Genomic DNA, 8,173 nt, shown 5'->3' with positions numbered 1-8,173 from the left:
TTTTTTAGGGGTAATGGCAAATAGGCCCATGACAAAGGGCACTTAATTAAAAAAGGGACATCCAACTTTTTTGTTTTTTAAATAAACCCACCCCATTCAAACTTATTTGCAAATAAGGAAAATCTCTTTATATATACCAAAATTACCCCCAATTCATTGAAACCCAATTCAACTCCAATTTCATGATGACCGCCGGGTCTCCGGCGTTGACTTTTTTTTTTTTTTTTTTTTTTAATAATTTTGTTTTTTCTTAAAAAAAATATTTTAATTAATTTTACTGTCTTGGCTGCTAAATTACTGTCTCCGGCAGCTATTTAACTGTCGGAGACTGTAATTTAACTGTTAATTGACTGTTATTTTTTTCTTCAAAAATAATTTTAATTAATATTACTCTATTCGTTGCTAAATTACTTTCTCCAGCAGTTATTTAACTGTCGGAGACAGTAATTTAACTGTTAATTGACTTTTTTATTCTTAAAAAAAAAATTTTAATTAATATTACTGTATTCGTTGCTAAATTACTGTCTCCAGCAGTTATTTAACTGTCGGAGACAGTAATTTAACTGTTAATTGACTTTTTTATTCTTAAAAAAAATATTTTTAATTAATATTACTGTATTCGTTGCTAAATTACTGTCTCCAGCAGTTATTTAACTGTCGGAGACAAAATTTAACTGTTAATTGACTTTTTTATTCTTAAAAAAAATATTTTTAATTAATATTACTGTATTCGTTGCTAAATTACTGTCTCCAGCAGTTATTTAACTGTCGGAGACAGTAATTTAACTGTTAATTGACTTTTTTATTCTTAAAAAAAATATTTTTAATTAATATTACTGTATTCGTTGCTAAATTACTGTCTCGAGCAGTTATTTAACTGTCGGAGACAGTAATTTAACTGTTAATTGACTTTTTTTTTTTTTTTAATTTTTTTCCTTACAAAAAAATTTGTTTTAATTAATATTACTGTCTTGGATGTTAAATTACTGTCTCCAACAGTAATTTAACTGTCTTAGACAATAATATTAATAATATTACTGTTCGGAAAAATAATATTTATAATATTACTGTCCCAAACAGTAATATTACTGTCTGAGACAGTAATTTAGTAGTCAAGACAGTAATATTAATTAAAATATTTTTTTCTAAGAAAAAACAATTAAAAAAAAAAAAAAAAAAAGTCAACGCCGGAGACCGGCGGTCAACGGTGGTTGACCGACCGGAAAAAAATTCAGGAAAAAAAAAAGTTTCAAACAAAAAAAAAAAAAAAAAAAAAAGTCAACGCCGGAGACCGGCGGTCTCCGGCGGTCAACGCCGGAATCCGGCCGGAATCTGGCCGGAAAAAAAACATTTCTTAAAAAAAATTATTTTCTGAAAAAAAAAAAGTTTTGGGGGTTAATGTGATATATTTGTTTAAATCCGGGGTCAATGTGTAATATTAAGGAAGTTAGAGCATAATGGGTGGAATTGTTAAGAATTATATTATTGAAGGTATTTTAGACTAAAGACATGGGGATGGGCTTAATTGAGGGACTGTTTTTTTTGTGGACTAAAATGCATTTAAGTCCCATGTGATGGGCCTTTTTGCCATTTGCCCTTTTTTTTATGGGAATTTGGTTCACCTGATTAAGGATTAATGTTTGATATTTGCTCAATAAAATGTAATTTCCTTTTTAAGAGCACAACAATCACATTTTACACTGTATGATTACTTTTATGATGAGGTATGGCAGTTTTATTTATTTATTTATTTATTTACTTTTTGTAATTTTATGATAATTTGTTAGTATACTTGCAGTGGCGTATCCAGTGTGGTCCAAGGGTGTGCTACTGCACACCCTTGATTTAAAAAAAAAATTATTTCCTATATATTTAGTAATATATAACTGCAAATGTAATATATGGCCAATGCAATGCTGTAGCCGAACTGGTTAAGTGCTTCATAGCATTCTGCAGAGGTGCAGGGTTCGAGACCCAGAGTCCGAAACCTCTCTATTATTTTTCCTTTTTTATTCCCAATTTTCCCATTATATACAATATTTTAATTGTTTTCAAAAAAAATGTTGAATATGTGGGTATTCAAAAATTCTAAATATTGTCTATATATGTATTATTTCAATAATTCTAAATATTGTCTATATATGTATTATTTCAATTTTTTTTCTAAATTTACAGCTATGTGGGTTTTTTTTTTCTTTTTGAAAATTCAAAATCTGCTAATGAAATGTACATTTTGTCACTTGCAACTTTAATATGTTTACCACTCCTTTAATATTTTCACCAATTTTATGTCTAAATATTTCCTAAATTTGCCCAAAAATGGTAAAATAATCCCTTTAAATTTAAAAAGTTTAAAGATTTTTTATTATTTAATGTGTACGGTATTCAAAAAAAAAAATTCGGGGGCGCTGCCCCCGAACTCCCGTAAACTATTAACCAACCATTATATTTTTCATTATATTTAATTTCGAACACCCTTGGCAAAATTCCTGGATTCGCCACTGTATACTTGTACCTAATTTACTACAGAATCAAGTGTATATGATTCTGGAATATGCATGCTGCCAAGAGAGAACTCTACAAAGAGCTTCGGTTTGTAACTTCACCTTCGCGAATGGTCTGGCAAGTTCCCAAGGGTAATCGTTGTTATCTCATTTTGTTTGATCTTAATTAACAGAAAATAATAACTTAGTCAAGGGCTTTGTAATAGGTGAGTTCTGTGCAACTTGTACATAAATTTTATTGAAACAAGACTGTGAAAAACATATTTTAAGGTAGTAGTACTTATGATTTCAGATTTGTGATTCATTTCCGTGAGGATGATATACTTAGAACTCTGCGACTGATTTTTCGGAAAAAATAAAAATAAAACTTTTGTTGTTTTCTTCTATGTGCTGAAAAGGAATTTTGATATCTCCTCAAGAGAATGTGTAGTGTTTTATATTAGCATTGAATTTTTCATTCTTTCTTCAGGTTTTGACGAAGCAAACTTTTTCTAATGAAAAATTCATTTTCGGGGAATATTTCCTTGATTTTATACGGAAACAACTTTTTCTAATGATTCGTCCATTGGCTTTGGTGCCCTTGTTCGGGCAAATATGAGAATAGTCGGACATGTTACAAGTGCTACTGTAACATCATCGTTGCTAGAAACTATAAGCTTAAATACATTCCGCTAAACATTATATTTAGAAACATGACTACATGTATTAAATATTTTGTGTTATCTAAGAGTTTGCATATGTAGTTGCATTTTGTAAGATTTGAAGTAGAGCAGTATAAAAGAACAAATTTCTTATCTACAGTCGACAGTTCTTGAAGCTCATGTTGAATATGTGGTTTCTCTAAATTTTGTTTCTACGGACTATAAAGGAATAAGATCTTCACCGTTGCTTGCTGCTGTTTTCCATTTTTTTCTTTGTTTTATCTGCAATGTAGTGATTTTATTGTTGTATGATTAAATCGATCGGGCACCGGCGCCGTGCCTTGCGCGGAGCCCCACCCCTAGTGTAGAGAGAGAGAGAGAGAGAGAGAGAGAGAGAGAGAGAGAGAGAGAGAGAGAGCATAATTTTCGGTTCATTATTTGGCGCGTACCGAATTTTCTATCGGTTTACCGACCGAGTGATCACTCTTAAACATATGTCCACAATTTTAAGGGTTAATATAGTAAAATTATACGATTCAGATATAATAAATTTACAGTTATCAAACAAACTTAATCATTATGCATTCAATATTCAGACATTGTGCTTAACAATTCAGTTATTTATTCAGCATTCAGTGTTCAGCGCTTAACTTTGACAAAAAGTTTAGCACGAAAACTTAATAGCAATCATATATATATATATTATATATACTGAAATGATATTTATAGAGTTAAAATTGATGTCACAACGTCTCTTTAATATTTATTAACTTTTAAATTCTAAAAACCTAATATTCTCAAACTCTTTCAACCATCAAAATCTCTCAACACCAATTTGAGACAAGTGCAACTACAGATTTGAGGTAAATTTTAGATTTACACAAACCTTGAATTATGAAATTGTCGAAAGTAAAAAAAAATCCAATTTTGGGAGTTCCGTGTAGATCTACATGGAATTACCGTATAGAGTGTATATCCGCGTAGAACTACACAAAATTGACTCTACCAATTCCGTGTAGATCTACACATAAGAAAAAAAAAATCGGCTTTCTAGTGGTTTTTTGTCAAAACTCTTGTTATTTCGTATTGCTCTTCATCAAATGACTAGTCGAAAGTTTCCCATGAAGATAATTTATCGGATCATGATTATGATTGTCATTTACAATTTTAAATCGCCATAATCCGTCAACTCGATTCTGGAGACACCACAACGCAAAAGGATAGTTGCATTTCTTTGTCCCGGTATATCGAAGATTTTCAACATTGACACATCTTGCTCGTCCAATCCCATACTTCTCACACATCATGTATTTTCCATTGTGACTTCTAAGACTGTTTTATCATACGTATACCATGACTAATAGCAGTTCCTTTCATGCAGTTAACGAATGCATTTCGACTATCTAACGGCGTAAACATCAAACAACTTACTACAGTCGGTTAATTCATGCGTGTTCAAATGGACCGTCTCTTCTTCCAATTCTTATTCTTCCCTTTGTTGTTGTATCATTAAAAAAATCAATTAAAATAGAGAGAAAAAAAAAATCGGTTTCGTGTAAATCCACACGGACCGACTTGAACTGGTTCCGTGCTGTACAACACGGAATATCTGGTTCGATGTTGTACAACATGGAGCCGGTTCAGGTCAGTCCGCGTGGATTTACATGTAACCAATTTTTTATTTTTTTTAATTCCGTGTTCAGCAACACGGGACTTTGGCAAGTGATTCTGTGTTGATTAACAAGGAAATAAAAAGATTAAGTATATATATATATATATATATATATATATATATATATATATATATATATATATATATATATATATATTATATATATATATATATATATATATATATATATATATATATATATATATATGAAAATGAAAAATTTACTTCAACATCGGGATAATCGTCGTACATTTGATTTATTCTAGTTTCGTAATTGATAAAATCGGAAAGAAACCTATCAAAGTTTTAAATTCAGAACGAGAAAAATTATTAAATTTTAGGAGTTTTGAAGTTTGGTGAGAAATTACTCTCCAAACTATCAAAAGCACTTCTATAGCTATCAAAGCCCATATATATATATATATATATATATATATATATGCTTTTTGGGGTAGAACTTTGCTATTTGCAGTTAACACCCCAAAAATACTTCTCTCACTACAAACCCTCTCCCACCCACTCCCCCTTCCCAAAACGAAACATTAAAAAAAATAAAACAATTCAAAAAATTTGAATTCAAGCAAAAACAAGCCAAATTCATCGAAATTTTGACGTATTTTCAACTCATAAACGTTTTTATTGCATTGGGTAGGAATTTTCAGTTGTAATTTCATGTTAAACATCCCTAGTAGGGTTTTTTTTTTCCAAATTGGCACCCGGTGGATGCCCAAACCGGGCGTTCACGAGCATTTTTCACGTCTGGTTTTTTTTTTTTTAATACTACACACATTAAATAATAAAATTATTTAATATTTTTAAATTTAAAGGGATTATTTTACAAATTTTCGAGTAATTTAGGAAATAGTTAGACATAAAATTGATGAAAATATTAAAGGAGCTGTAAACACTAAACATATTAAAATTGCAGGCGACAGAATGTTGTATATATTAGGAATAAAAAGAACAAGAAAAATTAAAAATAAAAAGAAGAAAGAAAATAGAAAGGATCAAGATCAAGACTATCACAATAAGGTCTCGATCTCGGTACCTCACTGGAATCCAGTAGAGCACATGACCAGTATGGCTACAGTGCATCACTACCAAAGTATACATTTTAACATAGATAACAGAAATATATAGGGAATAATTCTTTTTTCAAAATCAAGGGTGTGCAGTTGCACAACCTTAGACAACATAAGATACGCCACTGCCTACAATTTGTTAAATTAAATTTTACTTAAAACACTAAAATAATATTCTTTTACCATTTTACTCACTATTTTATTTCTGCTACTAAAAGTTTAATGACTAAAATATGTTAATGTAATCCTAAATGATAAGAATCAGTAAAAAATATTTTTAACTATACGTAAAAATAACTTAAACCCTAAATTAATGGCTATTAGTACCGGTAATTAAAAGGGAGTTAACCAACCTTAAGTATTGACGAGAAGAGTTTTCAAATCTTTAAACAATATGGGCCCCACAAAAGAAAAGGGATAATTAATGTTTTTGTTCACATGATAAACTAATTCTTTTCAGATTATTTTTCTGATAAAAAAATTCTTGTTGGCTTTATTTTCAATGAATGTACCAAATTTATGCACCACTATTATAGTAATTGAAAAAGAAAAATCGATCATAAGAAACAATAAAAGAAAAAAAATTAATCAACAGATGTAGGTAGGCATTCCATGCAAATTGAAAGGCTGTAAATGCATGAAACAATAAAAGAATAAAAATTAATCAATAGAGTTAGGTAGGCATTCCCTGCAAATTGAAAGGTTGTAAATGCATGTGGGCCCCTAGATTAAGAAAGAAAGATTGACAAAGAGAGAAACTTTTCTTTGTAAGAAGAGATGAATGTCTCATATAATCAAATACTATATACAGTAACTACATCATATTTAATCTTTATTGCTGTAATTGAAAATAAAATGTGGTTCCAACAAATAAAGAAGGGATAATTAGTAAGAACCCCCTACATCATTTACATATATTAGGGTGGATATAACCCCCTTTTCATAATTAGTGAGACCCCCCTCTATTAATATTTTAATTTAGAATAAATATAAACCTTTAGTTTTATGTCTGTATTACCCTTTTACCACATTAAAACCTCAAACCCTATTTCTCTAATTCCTCGTCCAATTTTTTTTTACAAGCCGCCAGCCACGCCTCTCTCTCGTTCTCTCCCCTGCGCCGCTGCTAGTGCTACTCATCTCCACCGAGCCGCCTCTCCGCTTCTACCGTTCCTCATCTCTGCCCCAACGTCGCCTCACGGTCTTCCTTGTTTCCCCTCATCTATCTTCGTCTCTGATCCACAGACCGCCGCAATCGCTCCCCCGGCTAAAGTATAGAAAATAATTTAATTTTAATTCGATCGGTAAGAAAATTCTCATCTTTTCTATGGTAGAAAATTATGGGCTTAAAATATTTTATTTTTGTAACTTAATTGTTCATCGAAACATTGAGGAATATTTTGTGATGTTTGTATTTTGTTTGTTATTATTTTTGTAGTTTGATTTACGATGTCTGTAGTTGTTTTTTATTTGCAGGTGTGGACTTTATGCTAAGAATTGCTCCCATTCTTGCATTGTTGTTGGTGGTGCCGACGACAAATCTCCGTAAAAGTGGAGATGAAAAAGTGAAGGGATAGAAAAGGTGAATGGTGGATCTCGTGCCTAGGGTTTTAGAGCGTGTCGAATACTTTTTGAATTTTTGATTTGAGATGTTTTGTGATGTTTTTTCGATTAAATTTTGCATGAATTCGTAGTTACTTACAGGCCGATCGAGGAACAATTTAATAGTTGAGTTTAATATTTTATAGTTGTTTTCTATAGTTTATAGTTGTTTTCGATTTTTTGTAGTTGTTTTCGATTGCTAGTTGATTTCGATTGATTTTGATGTTTATATATTTGATTTCGTTAATTTGTAGTTGTTTTTATTTCAAGTAAACTCTATTATTGTAAACCACTATTTTTTGTGTTTGTTTAGAGTTTTCTTATAGTTGATTTGGGGAAAAAAATCGATTTTTTTATAGTTATTTTCAGTATTGTTGTAGTTTATTATGAAAAAATAAGCCAGAAAAAGAAGAAAAAAAACGAAATTTTATTTGATTTTCGAAAATAGTTGTTTTACAATTTATAGTTGTTTTGTTTATTAAAAAATAGTTGTTTTGTAATAGTTGTTTTACAATTTATAGTTGTTTTTTTATTAAAAAATGGCAATAAAATAGTTGTTTTTCTTGAAAAAATGCAAAAAATAACTGGAAAATAAAATTAAGAAAAATAAAATAAAAAAATTGAAATTATAGTCGATTTCAGAAATATTATAGTTGGTTTCAGAATCTTTAT

At 30.1% G+C, this 8,173-nt stretch overlaps 1 long non-coding RNA gene across 1 annotated transcript; it reads left to right on the top strand.

Moving 5' to 3' along the window:
• Positions 1 to 6,800: 6,800 nt before the first annotated feature.
• LOC148766346 (uncharacterized) lies at positions 6,801 to 7,790 on the top strand. The gene is made up of 2 exons (XR_016035055.1): positions 6,801 to 7,203; positions 7,376 to 7,790. It is a non-coding gene; the product is annotated as an uncharacterized LOC148766346 (long non-coding RNA).
• Positions 7,791 to 8,173: the final 383 nt, after the last annotated feature.

The sequence above is a fragment of the Erythranthe guttata genome, chromosome 12 (genome assembly GCF_056151865.1).
Source record: "Erythranthe guttata isolate IM_541 chromosome 12, IM_541, whole genome shotgun sequence".
Classification (NCBI taxonomy): domain Eukaryota; kingdom Viridiplantae; phylum Streptophyta; class Magnoliopsida; order Lamiales; family Phrymaceae; genus Erythranthe; species Erythranthe guttata.
Note: the sequence above shows the minus strand (reverse complement) of the source record. Positions and strands in the feature narration are given on the sequence as shown.